Source organism: Pseudorca crassidens, chromosome 19 (assembly GCF_039906515.1).
Source record: "Pseudorca crassidens isolate mPseCra1 chromosome 19, mPseCra1.hap1, whole genome shotgun sequence".
Lineage (NCBI taxonomy): Eukaryota > Metazoa > Chordata > Mammalia > Artiodactyla > Delphinidae > Pseudorca > Pseudorca crassidens.
In genome coordinates, this window is record NC_090314.1 from 56,125,037 (window position 1) to 56,149,340 (window position 24,304).

General features: G+C 50.6%; 1 long non-coding RNA gene and 1 other non-coding gene across 2 annotated transcripts; both read left to right on the plus strand.

The window, feature by feature from the left end:
* The first annotated feature begins 996 nt into the window (after positions 1-996).
* LOC137213030 (uncharacterized) lies at positions 997-23,230 on the plus strand. The gene is made up of 4 exons (XR_010937748.1): positions 997-1,015; positions 1,161-1,279; positions 17,667-22,539; positions 22,740-23,230. It is a non-coding gene; the product is annotated as an uncharacterized lncRNA (long non-coding RNA).
* LOC137213737 (small Cajal body-specific RNA 16) lies at positions 1,316-1,502 on the plus strand. The gene has a single exon (XR_010938358.1). It is a non-coding gene; the product is annotated as a small Cajal body-specific RNA 16 (non-coding RNA).
* Positions 23,231-24,304: the final 1,074 nt, after the last annotated feature.

A 24,304-nucleotide genomic window follows, 5' to 3' on the forward strand; every position in this document is an offset into this window, starting at 1 on the left:
GCTTCACCTCCTCCCATGTCACTCAACACCTGGAGTGAGCGGCGCCCAGGTGCCCGGCTCTGTGAGGAACTACACGTGCAAAAACAAATCCTGTCCTTCAAGACTTCTGGGAAGATGAGGCTGGCAGGGTTGGGTGTTCAGGGGGCATGGTGAGAAGTTCCTCGTAATTGACGGAGGGAGAGAGCAGCAGCATACCAGGCTAGATTCTGAAGGATTTGAGTGCCAATGAGTTGGGATTTTTAGCCTGGAGGCCCCAAGTCACAAATTCAAACACCTTCCTGGGACCTCGGGTGCCGTAAATGTGGAGAACAGTGGGTGAAAAGCAATAGGGATTGGAGGGGGCCTGTGGCTAACCAGAGCACCGCCCTGCCTAAAGGCAGATTCCAAAACTGCTGGGTTGTGATTCCTAACATAGAAAGCAGAGGGCCGTTGGCTTCCTGGCTGGCCAAGCTTGGGAAAGTAACTCATCTTCTTTGCAGCACTGCTCTTCTCACCTGGAAAACAGGAGTGATTGTTGTACCTACCCGCTGCCTAAGGTTGCATTAGGAGTAAAGGGATAATTCACGCTCAGCACCAGGCACCTGGATGGCCTTCTGATTCTCTTGCTCTAGGACCCTCCCCTCTCGCTAGAGCGCTCGTCCCCATTAATCAACGTCTCGCGGCTGCGGCCCCTTTAAGGCAGCCATGGAGGACCCAGTTTCAAAGCTAAGGGCGACCTTCTAGGTGCCGTCTCTATGGTAAGTCGTCACTTACGGCCGGAAGTGCGTATGCGGAGCGGCTTTGGCTCGGGATTAGGAAGAGAGTGGCGGCACGTGCTCTCTGGTGTCCGAGGGGATGTGCGCCCTCGCCCCCGACGGGTGGCCGATCCCCGGCCCGAAGAGTAATGCTGGCCCGCGGCGCCGGTTTCCTCCCCGGGCCGGGAACGAAGCTCTGGGGGCCTGGACTTCTGGGACCGACCCCCGTGTAGCAACTGCGGCTTGGACGGAGGAGAGAGAATGCAGGCACCAAAATCGGGGTGAGGGGCTACTGTAGGAGGCACTGCACCGCGCAGAAAAGCCTTGGATTCCCCGGCTGGGGGGCCAGCATGAGTTTCTGGGGGTCTGTAAACATCCAGTGAGACTCATCCTCCTAGAGTACGTGGTATCACTTTCTTTTCCCAGGTATTTCTCAGGCAATAAGGGCTCTCCAGACCCCGGCGATTGGATGAAGGCATGCAACCTTTCTTTGCTCCTTCTTGTCGGTGACCGTATTCGGAGTGACCTCAGTTTGGGGGATCCAGGTATGTCAAGCGTGGAGACGCATTGTCCTGAGGCCGATGGTCTGGGAAGAGGCTCCTGTGTTGTTGAACCTGCCCAGTTGTGGGTGCAGCCTTGTACCAGGCAGCCCGACCCTGACCTAAAGTAAATTCCCAGGAGAGGTTTTTCCTGGGTTTTGAATTTGCAGTAACAGGTGTGAACATTCTAGCAGCAGTTTGATGATCATGTATGATACTGCAAACAGGATTTTCGCTGAAAGAAGAAAAGCTGTAAACAGTGTTGATGTTTTATTCAAATATTTTTTGATTCTTTGGCCACCCACCATGCTAAGTGTTAGGGATACAGAGATGTTACGGCCCTTGTTCTCAGGAAGCTACAGCCCAGTTGGGGAGATAAAATTAAGTGATCACCCTAAAGAGAGTATAATTCAATCCGAGGTGAGTGCTCTGAAGGAAAGCATAGTCTAATGAGAATATGTGTTTCAAAGAATCTGATGGAGACTGGAAAGCTTTCCTGAGGATGAGACCCTTGAGCTGGACTCTGAAGGACTCAAGGATGAGTAGGAGTTTGGTGGGAAGGCCAGGGGACAGCATGTGCAAAGGTCCAGTGGGCTAGCGAGTATGGCCAGTGGAGGAACTGGAAAAAGGCCATTGTAGCCTGGAAAGCAAAGTGGAAAACGGTGTGAAACGAAGCTGGAAAGGTGAGGAGGGCCAGACGACACAGGGCCTGTGGCTTATGTTAGGATTTGGGGCTTTGGCCTGAGAATAGTGGGAGGTTAGTATGGGATTTAAACAAGAAGATGATGTACTGAAAATTGTAACGTCAGAAGAGCCCTGTGTACAGAGCAGCACAGTCTAGCAGAACTTTCTGCGATGCTGGTCTATAATCTGTGTCCTCCTGTAGAGCAGGCCCCAAGCCTGGAGTGGAATTTTAATTTAAACGTAAATGGCCACATGCGCCTAGTGGCCGCTGTGTGGGACCGCGTGGGACCGCGCAGCTCTGGAACCTGTTGGAGGGGGCCGTGACAGATCGTGGCCACACAGATGCCCTTTCACTTCCTGAAGAAGGGCTGAGACAGGTTTCACTTTGGGGAGGATCCACACGTTGATCATTCCTGGGCATCTCACACAGTAACTGCTTGTGGAACTGCTTTTCTTGGTGTGGTTCAGCTCCTTCACAAAGCGGCATATTCCTCCCTCTCCTACCTTTGCCTGTTTTGTTGTCAGCACACAGATGGAGAAGTGATTCTTCAACTCATCGAAGTACCTACAGCGGTCAAAGCATTACGTCTCAGCTTTGGAGGGGCCGTCAAGAAAAGTGGTCCCTGGTGTTCCAGGGTTTGGGATGCAGAGAGGTAGACGGCAGGAAGCGCCCTGGACCCCAGGAAGAAGCGTTTCCAGTGGGACCCGGCAGAATGCGGCCCTGTGAGGAAGTAAAGGCCGTTTCCAGCTGATGAAACATGTGACCAAAGGGAGGAAGTGTGAAAGTGCTTGAGAGGATGTGGGGAACTCAAAAGTTGGGGGGAAACTGGGGAACTGCACAGCGAGAGAAAGGGAGGAATAGGTAGGAATAGATGGGCTGGCGTTGCGTTATGGGGGGCTTTGTCAGAGTTCGGCTTGTTGTGCCCACCATGGGCCAGGAGGGCCCCACGTGGTGGTGGGCAGATGTCCAGGTGTGCCTGCAGTGGTGGGTTAGGGAGTCACTGGGGTGGAGCCCGTAGACTTGGAAGGAGGGGGCTGATCGGTCGCTGCGGGGCACCGGCTGCATCGTACTCTTGGTGGAAGGTAGATTTTAGATCTTGGAGGGTGTTTTATTGTGTTAACAGTCTTAAATTCTCTGAATATTCAGACTTGCCGAAGTCAAATAAAAACCGATGAAGTGTGGTTTTTTTGCAGCTGAGTTCACTGGAAGATTTGTGTGTGTGGTGGGTGAAAATCTGCTGAGTTCGTTTCTGCCTGGTTCTGTGTGCCTGAAATGTAATTGTTTTGTTTTAGCACTTTACAGGTTTGTTTGGTTTAACTCCTGTCTACATAGTTTTTGAGTGCTGACCTGTTTAATGCCCTGTTTTGTATGAGAATACAAATAAAAGGAGTCAGACCCCAAGGAGACTTTTCATACACGTTATGGGTTCCGTGCCCGGTGACCACGCACTGAGTGTGTCACCTCGGCTTCCGAGGGGGCACAGTGGGCAGCACAGTTCCCGACTGAAGAGTGACTCACGGTCACACACCCTCAGTGCTGCCAGTGCCCTGGACCAGTGAGTTAGTCCCTGAGCACCCCGACCCCAGGCTTCTTGGTGGGCGCAGAACCCCCCCTCGCCAAGTCAGACTTGTTCGACTTCAGCAAGGCTGAATATTCAGAGAATTTAAAAGTTCACACAATAAAATACTCTCCAAGATCTGAAATCTACCCACCCCCCGACACCTAGTGTGTGCACATATCACAGGGTCAGGAGGCTTTGTTGCAGAGGTTGGGGGCTCTGCTGGCACTAGCTGGGGCCATACTTCACAGCAGAGAATTCTCCCAAGTTCCACTGTCTTCGAATGTTTTGCCATCTGTTAAGGTGCAGAAAGGAAAAACCAGCCTGTGTCTTGAGCTGTGATGGTGGTGGTTCTATACATAGTGCTGTCATCAGAGTGTTCCATGCTATCTTCGTGTCGTGGTCAGGGCGTTACAAACAGTACATACATTTTTTTATGCGGTGTAGAAGAGTTATCTTGGACTTTGGACCTAGTCGTGCCAGAGCCAGGTACCTGCCTGACATACTTGGTGACCCTCCCGACTTCACACTCACCTCATCTCCCGAGAGGGTGTGGCCCGCTAGTGCCCACCAAGGCCGAGATGTAGCTTTGCAACTTCAAGGCCAGCCTCTGGTGGGTCTTTATGGACCAATAATCTAAAAGGGCTGCAGGTGTCAGGGGAGGCAGGGCCACCACGGGCAGTGCTGGGAGCGGCAGCTCGTCAGCTCCGGTGGCCCCGGGCGGAGCAGCGCCGACGGGCAGAGGTAGCCGAAGGCTCCACCGCTGGCCTGCAGTGTGGCCTCGGGCAGGCCACTTCCCTGTTTGTCCCTCAGTTTCAGTAAAATGGGGACGATGGTCATAATTACGATGCCTCCTGCCAGGTGGCGCTTGTGAGAGTTGGGTTAGCGGATGGCGTAAAGCGCTCAGACTCTCAGCTGGCACGTCAGGATGGTCATTTCCGTTCTTCCCTGGATTTTCGGTGCATTTTACAAACACATGGAAAGAAGGGCGTGTCAAGAGGACAAATCAGAAGAGCAGATAAGATCCGTAAAACCCAGGCCGTATATAGTCACAGGTCGGAATAAGCCGAGAGGTGCAGAGAGTGCTGAGGACGGCAGGCAGGACTTTCTTGTAAAACCCACGGAACATAAAATTTACTATTTTAACCATTTTCAAGTGTGCGGTTCAGTTTGTTTGTTGTTAAAGTACATTTACAATGTTGTGAAACCTTCAGCTCTTGCCTACTTCCAGAATATTTCCATCACTCCGAGAGGAAGCCCCCTCCCCCCAGCCCCTGGGCACCTCTGATCTGTTTTCTGTCTCTGGATTTGCTGACTCTGGACTCTGCACTTTGCATCCTTTTATCAACCAGGCCTCCCCTAGGGTTCAAATAGGACTTCCAGCCCCTTGCCCCACGTCACCCAGCCAGCTGGGGACTATAGAGTAGAGATTCTTAACCTCCTAAACCAGCAGAATCTGATTGGAATTAGGTTTATCCAAAAAGTCAGGTAAAGCGGGGATTAAAAAAAGCAGACATGTTACATACATTTTATTTTAATGTAAAATGGAAGAAGATAACATCCATTTGCTAATGTTTTGATAGGAAGCTGAGGCCTTTTATTTTTGGTGGGCGTGGTCTAAACACTTCTAGGGAGGTCTTAAATATGCTTGCAAAGTAATCTGAGCAAATTCATCTAGATTTTTATGAGCCCCCCAATCTTGTAGAGTTGTCCCGCTCACACCTAATTAAATATTTTTAGCTTTATATAAGACTCCACAGTATTCAACTAATGGAAGAAATTTTCAATATTGAGGTATGGGGAAATCATTATGGCTTATACATGATTTAACATGAATTTTATGCTAACTACAATAGCCTGCTTGTGGCCTGTCAAACGTACATTGTACATCTGCCTTAGTCATTAAAGAAAAAGGTGCATTGGCCAGAAGTAAAGAACGTCCATGTGAAAAATAAAGATGGGGACTTGCCAGGTGGTCCAGTGGTAAAGAATCCGCCTTCCAGTGCAGGGGACGCAGGTTCGATTCCTGGTTGGGGAACAGATCCCTCATGCTGCGGAGCAACTAAGCCTGCGTGCCACAAGCAGAGAGCCTGCACTCTGCAGTGCTCTGCAACGAAAGATCCCCCGTGCCGCAACTAAGACTCAACGCAGCCAAAAAGAAAGAAAGAAAGATGAAACGCCTCCCTTCCTGGGAGGCCAATGCTGGTACTCCTTCAATGATAAGACTCCCTTCCCAGGTGCCAAGGCTGTACTGACTCACTGTGTACCTGCTCATAGGTTTTTGTTTTGGGGTTTTTTTTTTTTTTGAAACCTTGAAGGACTGTATCCCTGACTTGTTTAATGTTTTGTTTTGACAAGATACAAAACAATGCTGGAAACCCTGCTTCCGAGCAGTTGCTCAGTTACCTAAGAGGCCGTCTCCCGTCTCCCAGGCTGTAGTCCTGTTTGGCTCAAATAAAATTTTTTTCTATCCTTATTATAGATTGTTAATTGGTTATTTCTGTCGACACAACTTAGATTTGTTTTGTTTTTATTTCAAATAGGAGCAACACTTCTGTTTTGTTTGTTTTACAGTATTTCACCAGTCTGCATCCTCCTTTATTAAATCATGTATTATTGAACGAGGTCAGCTGGCGCGCACAGGTTTGGGAACAAATACGAGTGGCTTTGGCAAGACTCCAGCTCATGTGATTGGAGCAGAAGCCTGGGTCCTCCCAGCGAGGAGCGTCAGCCTTTGGTGTCCGAGTTTCCTGGAGACCGTGAGGACTTTCCCTGAGGACCAGAGCCTCAGAGGAAGGGGGAGAGAGGTGTCCTGGGCGGAAACCGGAGGAGCTGCTCCACGGCCCCAGCTGTGCTCGCTGGTGGCCACTGTCGACAAAAATGAACCAATAGGTGGTTAAAAAGAGAAACAGGATTCTATTCAAGCCAACCTGAGGATTACAACCCAGGAGACAGTTTCTCAGAAATCTCTGAGGGGTGCTTCACTTCTTAGAAGTCGAAGGCACAGTTATATGTATTTTTGAGACGAAATGACACACGTTTTACAGAGTTCACCAACGGTACATAGTCCAGATCTGCACGTCGGAGGCAAGCAGCAGATCACCATGACCCCTGACAGGGTTAGGAAAGGAATGTTCTTAAGGAATTCATTGCTGGTGTCTGAAGAAAGGAAGAAAAGTTGATCTTTGTGGTTGAGTAGACATTCCTGCCTTTGAGGAGGTCTGGTTAACGCATACACTGCCCATTAGGGAGGGCCCAACCTGGGCAGGGAGTATGTTATGCCTGCATTTTCTTGTGCTGCCTCAAAAACACAAATTTTACTCCATCACGGCTCTTGGTGGCGCTGCTGACCACAGGCCGGGTCAGAAACAAAGCAGCCACCTGCCTGGCAGTTCTGTTCAGAGGCCTACACAGTCTCTCTGTGAGCTGTAGGAACGCATAAATCACGTGTTCCTTAAGCAGCGGAGAGGCGTGGGAAGGAGCTGATGGTCCCCTGCCCCACCCCAGTTCAGGCCAAGACAACCTGTGGCCTGTGTGGGTCCTTGTGCACCGTTCTCCAGGCTCGGGCAGACACGCATGATACACATGTTGTTAGGTATGTGGTTTCCAGAGTTATCTCGGCATTCAAGGCCCTCCAGAGCCTGCGCCACCGGCTTTGTCAATCTGACCTCCTGGGTCAGCGCCTTTGTCCGCACGCAGACACCCTGCTCGGGCCATTCTGGTCAGCCCAGCCTGAGACACCCCACGTGTTCTCACTTAAGCAGAGCCCACCTGTCCTTTGAGACCAGCTCTGGTCCCAGCTGACAGTTTCCTCTCTCTGGCTCTTTAGTGCCAATTCTCTGTCCTACTCACCTGACCCATCTTGTGCCACCTGGGGCTGTCTGTCCTGCGCCTTTTCATGAGGTCCAGCTGCCCTGCATCTGGCCTCTCTTTCTCAAGACAGGATATGCCAGCCTCCTCGGGCTTATGGGGAAGACAGGTTTGCAGTGAGAGCCTTTGCCCCTTTCCTCCCACCGACACGAGAGAGGGCGTGGTACCCCAGGTGAATGCCCAGAGTTGGGGGGGGGGGGCGGCTGCTGGAAGCAGAAACCAACATCTCATCCCCAGCTGGGTGCTTGCTAAGCTGTAGACCCTGCCAGCCCATCCTGGTGCCGCCACCAGGATGTGGAGAGAGCCCTGGGAGAGGTTGACAGGTGTCCCCTGAAGGTGGGGTGTACTTGAGCACAGCCTGGTGCTGGCTCTCACCTGGGGAATTCCAGGACCAGAGGGTTCTGCAGTCACCCTTCGAGGCCAAAAGGGACAGGGGTATAGTGGCTTTGGGATGAAGAGGACAGTTACTGTGGTCAACTGAATAATGACCCCCAAAGATGTCCACACCCCAACCCCCAGAACCTGTGAATATGTCACTTTACAAGGCAAAAGGGGCTTTGCAGATGTGATGAAGTTAGGAAATCTGGGATGGAGGCCATCATGGACTAGCCGCGTGGGCCCAGGGTCATCACAAGCGTCCTTAACAGAGGGTCAGAGACAGAGAGGAGATGTGATGCTGAATTTGAAGCGGGTGGAAGGGGCCACGTGCCACGGAGTGTGGCAGCCTCTAGGAGCTGGAAAGGGCAAGGAAATGGCTTCTCCCCTGGAGCCTCCAGAGGGAACAGTCCTGTGGGCACCTAGATGTGTCATACTTAGCTCCAAGGGCATTTGGAAAGCGCAGGCTTTTACCTGGCTGTTCATGTTGGCGGAGTGGCAACTGGGAGAGGTCTCTGCTCGGTGCCTTGCAGGGCATTTGGAGAGCTTGCTGGGGGTTGGAAGACCCAGGCAGCAGCTGGCACTCAGGAAATGATGTTTGCTGAAGCAGCAGACCTGCTTCTCTGTGTCACTCTTTTCAAAGTGTCCCGTCTGAAGGCCGAGCACATCTATACCTGTAACAGGAACCTTGCAGACTGGCAGTGATTAACTGAATGTCGGGACCCTTTGCTTTGATTTAACAAACAACGTTATCATGCAGTGACATGGCTTGCAGAAATTATGATCCAGAGGAGGAAGGAAGCCTGGGAATGCTTGGCGTGCTGCCTGGTGGTTAGCTGGGTGATTTCCGCTCATCTTAACCAAATCTCTTTACCCTCTTTCAGTCCAGTGGTTCAGAGAGGCCCAGGAGAACCTGGCAAAGCCCTGTCACCCCTCTGATTGGCTCAGGAGTCAAGGGGCACGAGCAAGCCCAGGGTCCAGCAGACAAGGGCTTCCTTCTGTACCCACCAGGCAGGACACTTCCCCTTGGGGTCTGGGCAGTCCTGGAGTTTGAATGCCACCGTGTCCTGGGAAATGTGCACCTTTGTGCCTGACACTCCCAGCACACCCCCTTTTGGGGGAGGAGAGCGTCCTACCCTGGCTGTGAGAGCTGGACCTCAGCCCGCTGCTGCGTTCCCTCCCTCATCCGCGACACGGCAGGGGAGCACTTCCGACGTGGCAGGTTTCCTGTGCCCTGTCACATCTCCTCCCTGCGACAGTCATACGAAGCAGGGACCAGTACTGTCATCTCCATTTTGCAGATGAGAAACTGAGGCCTCGAGGTCAGGGAAACAGAGCTGGCAGGTGGCAGAGCCAGAACCTGACCCCTGAGTGGACGCTCTCTACTCTGCACACTCAAACCCTAAGCCCCGCTCCAGAGTAGTCCAGGCAGGGCTGCCGGATTTAGCAAATCAAAGAAGCTGGCCCAAGTTCAGTTTGAATTTCAGATAAACAAGGAATTTTTTTTGAGTTTAAGTATGTCCTGAATAGTGTATGGGATATACTTATACTTTTAAAAAATTCTGTGTTGTTTATCTGAAATTCAGATTTAATCAGGTATTCCCTATTTTACCTGGCAACCCTAACTGCAAGGCAAAATCCACCACGTAGCCCTGTGTGAGCCAGTGGCCATGGGACAGGGAAGGTACCGCCAGCATAACATCGATGTGCAGGGTGAGGGCCAGGATGTCGAGTCTCTGGGCGTGGGAACCCATTCTGGAGAACAGGTCTATCAGTCCCCGGGGCCAGCCCTAAGCTCTCCCCGAGCAAAGGCAGAGCAGCGTGTGGCCTGCAGCGCCTGAAGAATTGCTTGCACGTGCAGAGAGAAAGGTGGCCTTGGGGATACTCAGCGGGGAGGCAGAGGAGACCAGGTGTGTTGGATTAGAGTTTGCAGTGCCAGCTGGTCCACTGTGCAAGGTGGGCTTTGAAGAGCCGGCCTGGGGCCCTGCAGCTGTGGCAGCCGGCAGGACCCACCGAGGAGCCAGGGCCAGGACACGAGTCCCACTGTGGCCCTGATAGCTCTTGGTGGTGTTGGGCCCAGGTTGCAGCTGTGTCTGCAGCTGTGCAGGCAGACGGCACGGCCCTCAGGAGCACCTGTGTAGGAGCCTCCTGCAAGTGTGTGGGCCAAAGCCCCGTTATCACCCTCACCCTCTGGTAATGGAAGCTACCTTGTCTTATGTGGTTACCACGGCTGGGAACTCTGACCACTTGACCTCATCGAATCCTCATAGAACCCAGGAGTCTCCTGCCATTAATAGTTTTACAGATGGAGACGTGCTCAGAGAGGTTAAGTAACTCTGCTGAGACCACAAAGCCAGTGAGTGGCAGAGCTGGGGCTTGAAGCCCCTATCTCTAAGCCCTTGCTTTTAACCACTGAACAACAGAGCACTCTTCATAAGGCTGGGGGCCCTGAGAGCAAAGGCTTTGAAGTGGTAGACAGAACATTCATCTGCACCGCATAAAATGTTCCTGCCTGGGTTTGAATAAGGCTCCCCCATCACGGACACACATCTCAGGATGTACTGAGGTGTGTAGCTGCTTAACCAGCCTCAGCTTATATTTTAGATCAACAAATGAAATTTAGGGACTTCCCTGGTGGTCCAGTGGTAAAAAATCCACCTTCCAGTGCAGGGGACGCAGGTTCAATCCCTAGTGGGAGAACGAAGATCCCTCATGCCGCGGGGCAACTAAGCCTGTGCACCGCAACTACTGAGCCCACGCGCTCTGGAGCCCGCGTGCCACAACTAGAGAGAGGCCCTCGCGACGCAGCGATAGATCCCGCGTGCCTCAACTAAGACGCCACGCAGCCAAAATTTTTTTTCAAAAAAGAAAAATAAATATTAAAAAAAGTTTAAAAACAAATGACATTTACCAAGAGGGCCCCATCAGCCCACCAAACACTCTTCCTGGGAGCTCCTGACCTCCCCTCTCTGAGGGGAGGGGGTCTGTCTTCAGACCTGCAGGAGGGTTACCAAAGCCATGCCTAGGAGCGCCCTCTGCCCCGGTGTTGGGGGCAGCCTTGGAGGAGGTTGCCTCAGAGCCACTTGGGAGAGGCAGTGTGACACTGCATGCAAGCGCCCATGTGCTGAACGGGTCACATCCCAGGCCCAGCTCTTTCTAATGAGATTTAAGTGAGGATTAACAAGCAAAGCATGTTGAAGGCACTAGAAGTACCAGCTCTCCTAGGGAGGTTGACAGAGCGACTTGGTAAGCTAGCTATTGCTTTTCACAGTTGAGAAAAGCCCTCATCATCAGGGGCTCACGTGACCTCCCTTCACCCTGCAGGAGGCCGCCTATAGCTTCTGGGATGGACTCTATTTATTTATTTATTGTTGGCTGTGTTGGGTCTTTGTTGCTGTGCACTGGCTTTCTCTTTGCGGCGCGCGAGGGCTACTCTTCGTTGCAGTGCGCAGGCTTGTCATTGCGGTGGCTTCTCTTGCTGCAGAGCACGGGCTCTAGGCACGTGGGTTTCAGTAGTTGTAGCATGGGATAGACTCCTTTTGATTCCATGTGAGGCAGCCCTGTCCAATGGATATAATGTGAGCCACACCAGTAATTTTAGATTTTCGGTAGCCACATTAAAACAAGTAAAAAGAACCAGGTGAAATTAATTGTAATAATATATTTAACTTAATATACCAAAACTATTGTTTCAGTATACAGTATAAAAAATATTAGTGAGAGTACTTGCTTTTGGGGATTTTTTTGCAGTATGCGGGCCTCTCACTGTTGTGGCCTCTCCCGTTGCGGAGCACAGGCTCCGGACACACAGGCTCAGCGGCCATGGCTCACGGGCCCAGCCGCTCCGCAGCATGTGGGATCTTCCCGGACCGGGGCACGAACCTGTGTCCCCTGCATCGGCAGGTGGACTCTCAACCACTGCGCCACCAGGGAAGCCCGAGTACTTGCTTTTTAAACTGCGTCTTCAAAATCCAGTGTGTATTTGACACTCACGGCTCATCTGGGTTTGCACCAGCCCCGCTGCAAGTGCTCAGTGGTCACGTGTGGCTGCCACCATGGAAGGTGCACCTCTAGGGCCTGTAGGATAGCCAAGCCCATGCCCTGATTCTTGGGGATGTACAGGGAGGGAGGGAGGGAGATTACACTGCGGAGGCTGGCCTTTCTGTCCGTGGTGTCATTTAACCTTCAGAGCAACCTCAGGAACTAGGTATTATTGTGCTTAATTTTTAGAGGCTCAGGCTTGCCTGAGGTCACTGGACAAATTGCTCCCCCTTCAGCCTTCTGGCTGGTCAGCTTGCTCAGGATTTTTGCTGCCAGGACATCTGGTCAGTTCCATTCAAGGCCAGCCTACCCTCCCAGACCATCTCCCCGGATGCTCTCCAGGGTGGGCTGCATGGGAGCCTGGGGAGCTTAGCCCTGGGCTCTCACTCGGCTGAAAACGTACCTGGAGGCTGAAAGCAGACTGGCTCCATCCCGCTTTTTTGTGAAAGGAGCCTCTGGGGACTGAGCCTCCCCCCATGTCCCCTGATTTAAGCCCTTGCTCCATGGCCCACCCACCTCGTGGTTACAAGCGTCCCGAGGACAGCTGGTGCGTTACTATCCAACCTATGCATTTCTCGGGGCACTTGAAGGGCCTCTGTGATCACTGTCACTCTGCGGGGCGGCCTGAACCAATTTCCTGAGGATGATAGATTTCTTCTCATTTGCTGCTCTCAAGCTGCGGTTCCTTCTGTGTCTGGGAGCAGAACACTTTCAAAAGAGGTCATTTCCTGGGACGAACCCCCAGGGGAGGGGGCTTTGGAAGGGGAGTTGTCCCAGGCAGCACCCACTCGGCCCCTTCTGCCCGGTGGTAGGGATGACTGCCCCCACCCCCTAGGCTCAAGGGAAGCCAGGCTCGGGGAAGGGAGAGGAGAGAGGGGTGGGCTGGTGGGGGGTGGGTAGCGAGGCTGGGAGGGGATGTGGAGGGAATGGGAGTGGAGGGTGGGAGGGATAGGAGTGGAGGGATGGGAGGGGTGGGTGGCAGGGAGTGGACGGTGGGAGGGGAGGACTGTGATGGTGTGGGAGGGGCGGGGAGTGGAGGGGGGGGCGGGGAGTGGTGGGAGGGCAGCCGCCCGTAGCTCCCGCTTGGATGTCCTCTGGGGGGTGGTTCTCAACTATGGCTGCATGTCAGAATCACCTGGAACTTTAAAGATCACCAGGCACCACCCACAGAGATACTGATTTTAAGGGTCCGGGGTGTGGCCTGGGATCCGGCTGTATAGAAGTTCCCCGGGTCATTCTAATGCACTGGATGGAGGCACTCTCTGTCCTGCAGGTGTGAAGAGACAGAGACAGCCCCTTGTCTAGAGAAATTGTCCAAGACTTGAAAATGGGCAAAGTGATACTGGGCGTGCCGGGTGCAGCTCATGCCCAGGGGTTGCCTTGTCCTGGCCGAGCCTGGACCCTTGTCTTTCTCTTGACGAGGCTACTTCACAGCTCGATGGGGGAGAAGTTGAGCTGTAGAAAATGGAAATAATTCTTGTCCACAACAGTGCAAATGGATTTTGTCCCGCAGAGATACAATTGGTTTCTGTCATCTGGAGAAGATGACCTCAAACATTACGTTTTATTGCCCCATTGACCAGTTTTGCATCTCTTAGCAAATTCGTTCTGGCGTTCCTGATTGCCTCTATACATGGCTGATTTTCAAATTTTCCTTTCAACTGGTCTTAATATCTTATCGGTTCCCTCATTAATTAATGAGTTGGAAACAGTTACTTACATATGTCCATTTTATATGTGAAAGTCATGTTTTCAACTTTTTGAACATTATAATTTAGCCCCCCTAAGGGTAAGCGGTGTGCCCCTCCCTTCCTGCTTCCTCAGCCCCTACATGCCATCCCGCCGTCTCCATCACCTTGTGCTGTCTGACCTGCCTGTCTGCCCAACTATACTCAAATGTATGCACATGAAGTTGTTCATAGTATTTATATATAATTTTTAAATCTCTCCTACATCTGGAGTTAGATCCCCTTTTCCATTCCTGATAGTGTTTGTCTTTTACGTTTTTTCTTGCTTTTTTTCTCGGCTAGACTTTTTCTTTTTTCAGAACTTTTTCAAAGAAAGCCCTTGTTTCATTGATGCCCTCTCTTTGTTTTCTATTGACAGTTCATGAATTTTTGCTTTCACCTTCGTTATGTCTTTTATCTCACTTTCTTCAGCGTTACTCTGCTGTCCTTTTTTTCTAGCTTCTTGAATTGCCTGCTTAGCCCATATTTTCCACCTTTCTTATTTTTAGGGGTTTCCGGCGCCCTTTAAGTACCATGTTAGCTGCATCGCCCATGTTCTGATGACCTAGTGGACACACCTCCTATGCACTTCTGTGGCCCCCCTTCCTTTTTTTAAAATTAATTAATTAATTATTATTATTATTTTTTTTGGTCGTGCGGCATGTGGGATCTCAGTTCCCTGACCAGGGATGGAACCCTCACCCCCTGCATTGGAAGCACGGAGTCTTAACCACTGGACCACAAGGGAAGTCCCCTGGTGGCCCCTCATCTTACTCCGGCTGCTGCCAGCACTTCTGCCCAGAGCGGGCATCCAAGTGGAGAATAAAGAAGCTGCAGACTCCTTAAGTACAGCCTTGGAGATCACAGTATCACTTCTGCAGCATCCTATTGTCAAAACAAGTCACGGGGCCAGCCCGGATCCGAGAGAGAGGGAAATAGACTCGACCTCTTGTCAGAGAGTGACAAAGAATTTTCCATCATCTTCCATCCACCACCACAGTGAAAATACTGCCCATCTAGTCTATTTATATAAAGTTCAAAACAGACAAAACAAATCTACAGGAATAAATAGGTGAATAGAGGTTGCTTCTGGGGGTTGGGGCTGGGGATGGACTGAAAAACTATACAAGGGGATTTTCCAGGGTGCTGGCAAGACTCTATAGTGAGTGGGGGGGTGTCAGTTACATGGGTGTATATGTATTTGTCAAAACTCATCAAACTGGACACGTAAAAGCTGGGCGTTTGGGCTTCCCTGGTGGCGCAGTGGTTGAGAGTCCGCCTGCCGATGCACGGGACGCGGGTTCGTGCCCCGGTCCGGGAAGATCCCACATGCCGCGGAGCAGCTGGGCCCGTGAGCCATGGCCGCTGAGCCTGCGCGTCCGGAGCCTGTGCTCCGCAACGGGAGAGACCACAACAGTGAGAGGCCCGCATACCGCCAAAAAAAAAAAAAAAAAAAGCTGTGCGTTTTACTGTATATAATTATACCTTAATAAATAAATAAACAAGCAACAACATACTGCACAGCTATCTTAGCCTTAGTTCCCCTCCCCCCTCAACACACACACACACACACACACACACACACACACACACACACTAACCAGAGAGCCAGAGACAAAGGTTTATTTATTTGAGAAGTAATTCCAGTTAGCAGGAGTGAGGGATATGGGGAGTGGAACACGGGAGGTGGGAAAATCAATATGAGACGCGTCATCAATTTGGTGCTGCCCGTGGTGACTGGAGCTTGATTTCACCAGGACCTTCTCAGGAGCCTTATGAAATGTATCTCAGAACTGTCTGCCTGGAAGGACAGAGGTGAAGCATTTTTCCATTGGCTCCTGCCCCCATGGTCCAAGTTGACTTTTTGGCATTAACTCCCTGGTACTGAAATGGAGCAGGACCCTAGGGTCCTTGCCTCCCATGTCCTCAGCCTGCCTTTTGTCTGTGGAAAAGCTTTGGCCGAAGAATAAGTTTAATCAGAGAAATGAGAAATTACAGAGGCAAAGGAAAACAGTCCAGCGAGACTAAATAATAATAGTTTAGTCACTAAGCAAACTCAAGGACCTTTAGTTCCTCCTCAAGGGCTGTAGATAATATTCTGAGCCATATCCTCTGAGCTGTCTTATAGATGCTGAAAGCCCCACCAGGTGGAAGAAGTTAACTACATGATGACCAGGCTGTAGCCATGAGATGGCTACATGACATGACAGCCAAGCTGCCACAATTCTGAGAATTGTGGAACAATGGGAACAAACCAACCCTGGAACTGAAGATTGACTGTACTTAAAACAGTCAAGATGATGCTGGTCAGACCACCGATGAACAATTTCAAGATGCCTGTCAGAGCTGCCTGTGCTGTTTCTACATGTAGCCCCCTCCCTCCATCTATAAAAGCTCTTGCCCACTGACTGTCGGTTGGGGGGAGTTGGCCCTCCCCCATCCCAGTTGCTGGCCTTTGAAGTAAAGCAAACTTTCCGTTCCACCAGGCTTGCCTCTTCATTGGCTTTTGAGCGGTGAGCAGCCGGACCCCACTTTCAGTTACAGTACTTTTGGGTTGTTCCCAGCTGTGATAGCCAGCTCCGAGACGGCCCCCAATGATTCTCGCGCGTGCATTCACGGCTCTGTGTGGGGTCAGCGCCCTCTAGCACTTGTGGACACAGCACCATGTACTGGCCATCGATCTGGTGCATCCACCACATCCTGGAGGACAGCACACTTGTGCCACAGGATGTTAACTCCTTCTTAGGTGCCTTCGATAAGCCTCTAACGAGCCATCCTACTGTTCTCTGAGTCCAGATGATGGAGTATCTGGTGAGACCAGTGGATCTGATAGTGGTCGCCTGTACATTATCACATCTTTGCCTCTGGGAGTTGGGAGTGGGGATTGATTGGGACAGAAGGGAACCTTCTGGGGGGATAGTAGTAACGCTCTATATAGTGATAGAGGTTTGGGTTACAGTGTATGAATTTGTCAAAACACAGCGAATATGCACTTCAGATCTGGGCATTTCATTGTGTGTAAATTTTACCTAAAATTTAAATTATTTACCTAAATTACATAAATTACCTAAAATTTAAAGTAAAAACTATAAATAAATAGCTCTAGCTAATGATAGGTGTGCTGACTTTAGGGGAAGTGTACAGATGACAGCAATTTACTTTGAAATGCATCAAAAATAAGGTGCATGGATAGATGGATGTGGGGATGGACAGATAAAGCAAGAGTAATAAAATGTTAGTGGTAAAACTAGGTGATAGATATATGTGTTCACTGTTTAATTTTCTCAACTTCGCTGTATATTTCAGAACATTCATAACAAAATGTTGGAAAAAAGAGTGGGAAATAGCTAGTGGTGAGAACCCAGTGGGTTCACTTGCATCTAGTGAGTTCATCACCGTGACCCAAGGAGCAGAACAAATTGGGGATGGATTTGAGCTGGTTCTGATCTCCTCGAGGGTTTGATATGTAGGTGAGTCAGGGCTGCAGGGAGCCCATAACTGGGAGGAAGACTTTTTAATCTTGCCAAAAAATATTTTTTTGCAGCAACATAAATAGCCTAAATTATGTCCACTTGGGGGTAAGGTGTTTTAACCTGCTCTTTGGGGAGGCCATGTAATGAATGAAAAACACTGGTCTGGACTCAAACAAATCCAATTTTTAGCTTCAGCTCTATTACTTATGAGCTAGGCCGCCTCAGGCAAGTCACTGGACGTTGCTGTTTCAGTCTCAGTCTCTCCATGTATACTGGGGGGCAGAGTCATGCCCACCTCGGAGGTAAGGTTGAATCCTGTCCTTAAGACAGTTTGTGCCTGGTACAAGTACGTTCCCAATAAATAGTAGTTTTTATTCCTCTACATAGGTAAGTAGAGACACTTGCCCAGAAGTATTTGATTTTGTCTGGAGCACAACTCAGAAGGATAATAAGCGTAGGGTTTTGAACCGAGAAGACATCTCATCAAGTACCATATTTCTGACATGTGGTTATTCAAAGATCCTCTACATCCACTGTTTCTCAGCTTCTTTGATTCTCAGTGGAGCTTGAAAAGAAAATCCACCCCATCTCACCACGTTTTACAGCATGTCAGTGTCACCATATTATTCGCTATGTTTCTTCTCCCGTCTTTCTCTCAAAACAGCAGTCGCAGGACGAGTAGCCTGTACATGTGTCATAAATTCTTTCTCCCTCCTGTCGATTTCTTGGCAAGCGTCTGATTCCATTATGACATGGAGAATCAACTTCGGGCCGCAGGAGGCTCACTGAGTTGCTGTAACGCCGGGGCATTTATTCATCATCCTCTCCCATGCTGCTTCCAGCCTTGTCACTCAGCGCAACAAATACTTAATGGATCCCAACTCCTGCGAGGCTTCGCATTCCACAACCAGGAGACTCTGCAGTGCGTCTGCTCTTTCCCGCTTTCGTGAAAAAACTGGCAGAGGGATAATCGGAAAGTTTTATTCACCCATCTCCTTCTTCTCATCTGGAAGGGCTTCCAGACACACATGACTTATTTATATTCTCACTCTGAGAGAAGCTTGCTCCACGAATGCCTGCTGGGTAATTGAAATGACGGTCTTCAGAATTTTTCCACTTCCTGTCATTACGTGTTCTGTTGTCAACAGTGGCATTCCTGAAGGATATACTGCTCTTGCGAGCACTTGCTGAGGTTTTCCAAGGGTCTGCAGGAGCCATTTTGACTCTGTTTACCATGGCTGTTACTCAGTAACAGCTCAGTTGAGTAACTTCTGGTTACTCAACATGGTGATGTGCTAGATGGTACCCAGCGGTGCTCAGGAAGAGCCCTTGTGGACAGAGAACGATGGAAACATTGTAATAGGGAAGAACCTTTGTATTCTATTACAAGCTCATCACTAAAGGGATGTTGCCTATAAGCTTAAATTATACATAATGGCCCACCTCTGGGAACCCTGCCTCCCAGGTAATGAGCATTAAGCTAAAATACCTCTGTTTAGCTCACAAGAAACGCGCTGACCAAGCCCACCTGTGAATGACTGCCAGAAGGAAGAAATGAACACATCCCCTCCAGAGGCTGACCGGAACCAGGAAATGTTTGACTTTACTCCCTCCTCTTTTAGTATAAAAGAAGCCTGAATTCTAACTCAGGCAAGATGGTTCTTTGGGACACGAGTCCACGGTCTGCTGGCTTTCTGGATAAAGTTGCTACTCCTTTGCCCCAGCAATTTGTCTCTCAAGTTATTGGCCGGTGGGTAGTGAGCAGCTCGTTTGGACTCGGTAACAACAGCTTTCTGCGCACTTTTCTCCATGGTTTTTCTATTCTTTTTTTCTTTATTGCAGCTATGACGGTTTGCCAGAGACAGAGGTCAGTGTAGCAGAGGGATGAGCACACAGGCTCTTGAGTCAGACAGCCCTGAGTTCAAATCCTGGATCCCCAACTGTAGTCGAGAAGATCTTTGCTTCTAATTCTTTACTCACGCCCAGTATCAGAATTAGAAATTGTCGCCCTTTTGGCATGTGACTTTGCAGCCCCTCCTGCTAGAGTGGGCAGAGTACGTGGGATGTGGAAGCCTGGTCCAGCCGAGGGCTTCAGAGGTGCCGTCTGTCCTGCCTACGTGTCCTCCATCTACCCTGAGAAGAATATGCCCTGGGAGACTGTTGCATCCCAGAACGATGCAGATGGACCCCACCTGAACCCATCCTGCAGCCTGGAGATAATCCCAGCCAACGCAGAGAACTGTGAATAAGAAAAACAAATGTTGGGGACTTTCCTGGCAGTCCAGCGGTTAGGACTCGGTGCTCTCACTGCCAGGGGCCCTGGTCGGGGAACTAAGATCCCACAAGCCCTGCAACATGGCCAAAAACTAAAAGAGAAAGAAAAAGAAATGTTAGCAGGCTTGGTTCACTTTTCTTTACAGTCCCAGAGAGTAAATAGTTTGGGGTTTGCAGGCCATCAGTCTCTCATGCAGCTCCCCAGTCCTGCCATCGTGGTACGGGAGCAACCACAGACAATGTATAAACAAATGAGTGAGGCGGGTCTAATAAAACTTTATTTATGGACACTGAAATTTAAATGTCATATAATTCTCTCATGTCACAAAGTATTCCTCTTCTGGGTTTTTGGGTTTTTTTAAACCGTTTAAAAATGTGAAAGCGATTCTTAGCTGTGGGCCATAGAAAGACAGGTGGTGGGCTAGACTTGGCCCACTGGCTACGGTGTGATTCCCCTCCCCGCCAATTTTCAATTTTTTCATCATCAGATGGAGGTCACAATAGAATACTTCCCTCTGGGGAAATGAAGTGATGTATAGGGATGGCTTTGATGATAAGCGTTTAATCTGTTGTGGTTAATCATGATTAACTATGAGGAATCGTTATGATTTTATTCTAGAGTTCCATCATCCTAGTAGAGGGCGGGGAGAAGTGCTCTTCCTTTCGACCCAAACCAAGAGACGGAGTCATTCCCTTGCAAGCAAATCCAACACGTGGGGCTCCGAGGGGCTGGCTCTTAGAGCTGGGGATCCTTAGAGGCAGAGGCCGCAGGCAGCTCACTCCCAGGTGGGCTTTTGCAGATCTGCAGTCTTCTCCGCTCCCTGCTCTCGGAACAGACTGCGGCACAGAGGAGGTGTACCCAGGGGAGCTTGGCCTGGGTCCTCTGGAGTATCATGTGTAAAAAACATAGAAACAGATGTCTGCTTCCACCTAGAATATTCTGAGGGCAGGAATGTGGCCGGAGCAGCTGGTGGAGGCTGGGCAAGTAGGGACTATGATGCAGTTGCAAAGGAAGAAAGGATATGGGGTCCCCCAACCCATATCTTCACAGTTCTTAGAAGGCACTGTAGAGGCCCTCATTGCCTCCTATGGTTCCATGCCAATGACAGTGAAGAGGCGGGAGTCATAGACCGCCCAGGCTGCCCTCAAGTGGACCACTGGGGAAGGGCCTGGGGTGATACATGGGCGTTCCTTTCAGAGGGCGTCCTCAGCAATGGAGATGATGTCCAGCGTGAGCCTGAAGAGCCCCCTAGAAAACTCGGGGAGTGATGGTCTCCGTGGAGACCCCCTTGAAAGCAGACACTACCTGGGGCAGATGGACTAGACCAAGTCAGAGTAGGTGGGCACTGAGTCCCTTCCACTCCTGTCTCAGAGCCACGGCTGGGCTGGGCTGGGAGACTGGGGCCCGAAAGCTTTGAACTGGATGTGAGGCGTTGATTTAAAGCCAGCAGGATTTGTAATGACTGAAAGTGCTCAAGAAACAGTGGGATCTGCCTGCCTATCGGTAGGAGAAGGAAAGCAGAATTTGACAGAGTGCGGCTAACAGGACTGATTAGAGAAAGTGTAAAACCAGTTTGTTTAGACCCCCGAGTCTGAGACCGCTCAGTGAACCAGCTACACAATTGATTACAATCTTCATATTTTCCCTTCACCCCAGCTCCCCAGCTCCCCTGCCTTTGGCGAAATGTTACAAGCCAGTTATACCTTTTTGCCAGAGGAGGGAAGGAAAAAGAAAGAACGGAGAGAGAGAAAGAAAGAAAAGCACCGTTGGAGGGCTATTTGCAAGGACACACTGAGGCCCAGGGCGCACCATTTATCATGGGAACTCCCCTGAGTTAGATGGAACCTCGGTTCCCTTTCCGCTCTAGTGATTCGACTTCAGATTATGATCCACGTGGCTTATAAAACCATGGAAACACAGCTAAAAAGAGAGTTTACACTTCTGAGCTCAAATGAACCAAATGTTTGCTTTCTTTTTGGGTCTCTTCCCTGCTTTTCCCCTTAAAAGTTCCCAGTTTGAACTTTATCTTCTCTACCAGCATGGTTTAAAGACTCATTTCCTGAGGTACAACCCTTAACTAATGGAGATCTGAGGTTCCCCCCAGCCTGAATGAAACGCAAATTAAGTCACAAAAAATAAAGACATATTCTTTATGTCTTAATGTGATGGTATATTCTTTGTATGTCTTTTTTTCTTTTTTCTTTTATTTTTTTTGCAGTACATGGGCCTCTCACTGTTGTGGCCTCTCCTGTGCGGAGCACAGGCTCTGGACACGCAGGCTCAGCGGCCATGGCTCACGGGCCCAGCCGCTCCGCGGCACGTGGGATCTTCCCGGACCAGGGCACGAACCCGTGTCCCCTGCATCGGCAGGTGGACTCTCAACCACGGCGCCACCAGGGAAGCCCCATGCTTTCATTTTTTACATTGATGTCTCTGATCCAAATTGGATTCATCTGTGTGTAAGGAGGGAGGTGAGAGGCATGGTTTTAAAACAAATGCGTGTTCCCCTGAATCATGTGATGCCGCAGTTCCCAGCTTCCCGCCTCCATTTCACACGTGACAGGTAATGTTCACTTGGGTGATCCCCAACCCCGTGAGCCTGTGCAGGGCTGAGCAGGTGGCTGGAGACTCAGGGGAGTGGACGGGACACAGACACGGAGGGAGGGCCCTTCTCACAAAGACAGTGGAGGAGGTAGGAGAGGGAGGCATTTCCCAAGGAAAGTAGCAGAAAGAGAAAAGCAGGTGCTGAGAACTGAACTCAGGGGCACTGCCTGGGCTGGGAAGTGCGAACAGGAAAGAGCACCCTCAGGGTAACAGGCTGGTTGGAGGGTTAAGGGAAGAATGGAGTAGGTTAATGTAGCAGCAGTCTGGCCAAATATCACACAGAAGGACAGCCCAACAGCTAGAATTGCTTCTGCTGCATCCAGGATCTCATCAACATTATGGGGGTAGCTGGTTGCAGAAGCAGGAGCGTGGGCTTTGGGGTTTGACGTCCTGCCTCAGTCCTAGACTAGCTGAGCGACCTTGACCAGGTTAACTACCCTCCCTCAAAAGCCTCCACTTCCTCCTTTATGAACTAGAAACAATTCCTGTCTCTGGGGCTGTTCTGAGGGTTAGGTGGGAACATCTGTAAAGCTCGAAACACAGTGCTTTGTGCCTGGGAGAGACTAATACCTTCATTATTTTTTCTTCCCCTCCCTCTTCTTTTGATTCCACAAGAGGGAAGCAGTGGCTGAGGACCCAGCTACACACATTTCTTCAGGTGAAAAAGGTTTAAAGGCCTTCCGGGTGGTTGCTTTTGGGGTTGGAGATAGTGGTGAAATTGGCGGGGGTGGGTGCTTTGGCCGGTAAAGCAGGATTTCTTTATAACGTCCACTCTGGAGGGGAACAGAGCCCCAGCAATACACCTGCACCTCCTTTCTCAGGTTCCACATGTCTGTAGCTGGTATTTATTGTCTGCAGCTTCCAGATGGCCTGTGACTGGAGGGAACAACGATGGGGGGTCCCACATGGACCCATCTCTCAACTGTAAAATAGAAACACACCAGCGAAGCCGACTTGAAAAGGTTTACGAAGGAATCAGGCTTACTGGAGCATCTCCTCAGCTCTCAAGTGGTACCCAGCGGTAAGATGTGGATCTGAGTCCCCACCACCAGCAGGTCAGTTTCCCACAGGTGTCCAAGTGGCAGGTCTTGAAAGCATCTTGTAGCTGCGAGAACCCAAGTCACCTCTTCTTCCATGTCGTTTTGTGATTACTGCTTGAGAGAGACAAAAGAGAGAGACTGACAGATGGGAGTGTGGGGACGAGAGAGACAGAGAAAGAGAGAGAGAGAATGCACTAAGGAAGGACTCTCAAGATAATAAAAGAATTCCGAGTCCAATTTTTGTCTCTAGAGGTTCTCATTTTGCAAGCTGCCACAAGGATGTGGGGGTTCACGTGCAAACACAATTCTCCATAATCCTGCAGCACCTGGGCCCAGTGACAGACTGAGTCTGGGGGACATGTCACCCATTTGTTCTTCTGACCAGGCTCCTGCCACGCACCATCCTTCAGTCATGGATGGAGGGAGCAGAACGTTTCCATGCTCCCCAGATGCACCGTCTCTCTCCACCTGCTGGAGATGCCTCTGTAGACAGGATGCAGTGGGACTGGCCCCAGGTGGGCCCCTTTGCCTCCTCTGACCCTTTTTTTTTTGCTTTCTGGTCACGCCGCGCGGCATGTGGGATCTTAGTTCCCCGACCAGGGATCGAACCCGTGCCCCCCTGCAGTGGAAGCACAGAGTCTTATCCACTGGACCGCCAGGGAAGTCCCAGCCTCCTCTGTCCCTTTGCCTTGGGTGGTCTCCGAGGTCCCCGGAGCTCAGGCCATCCTGAGGCTGATTGCCTTAGAATGATCTCCCAGTGACACCCATCAAGTTGTTCTGGAAATCTCCTTTACTCCGGTTTGGGGGGCAGAGATGGGAAGAAAGGACGGGAACTTGAGCTTCCGGGCCCTCCAGTTCTGTGATTCAAGGGCTCAAAGGAAAAGGAGCTTCCTAAGCGGAGTGGTCAGGCTGCCTTTGCAGTTATGTGGGTGATGGGGCGATGAAAACACAGGTGCAGCCCTGGCACTGAAGAGGCAGCGGTGCCTGAGGAGGGAGTTGGCCGCGCGGGGGCGCTTGTGGGCCAAGTACACTTGGGACCCTCAGCTCCCCCCGCCCCTTCCCTCTTGGCACCTCGCCTCTGTGCCTCCCGCCTGCTTCCTGCCAAACCTTGTTGGTCCCCCCACCAGCTCCCCACAATGGCCGTGACAGCTTGTGCTGGGGCCACGTGGTGGGATGGAAGGGGGTTTATCTGTCCTAAACACTCGTGCCGCTGGCATGTTTTATGGGATTCCAAAAGCGCGGCGAGTGGAGGGAAATTCTTCCCTCCGGAGAGAGAAAAAAAGAAAATGAGGAATGAGAGAGATGAAAAGGCTTTTTTTCTTCCCCAAATTGGAGCCACACTTCAGATGAAAATAATGCATCTTGTGCCCCTGCCTGTGGGGC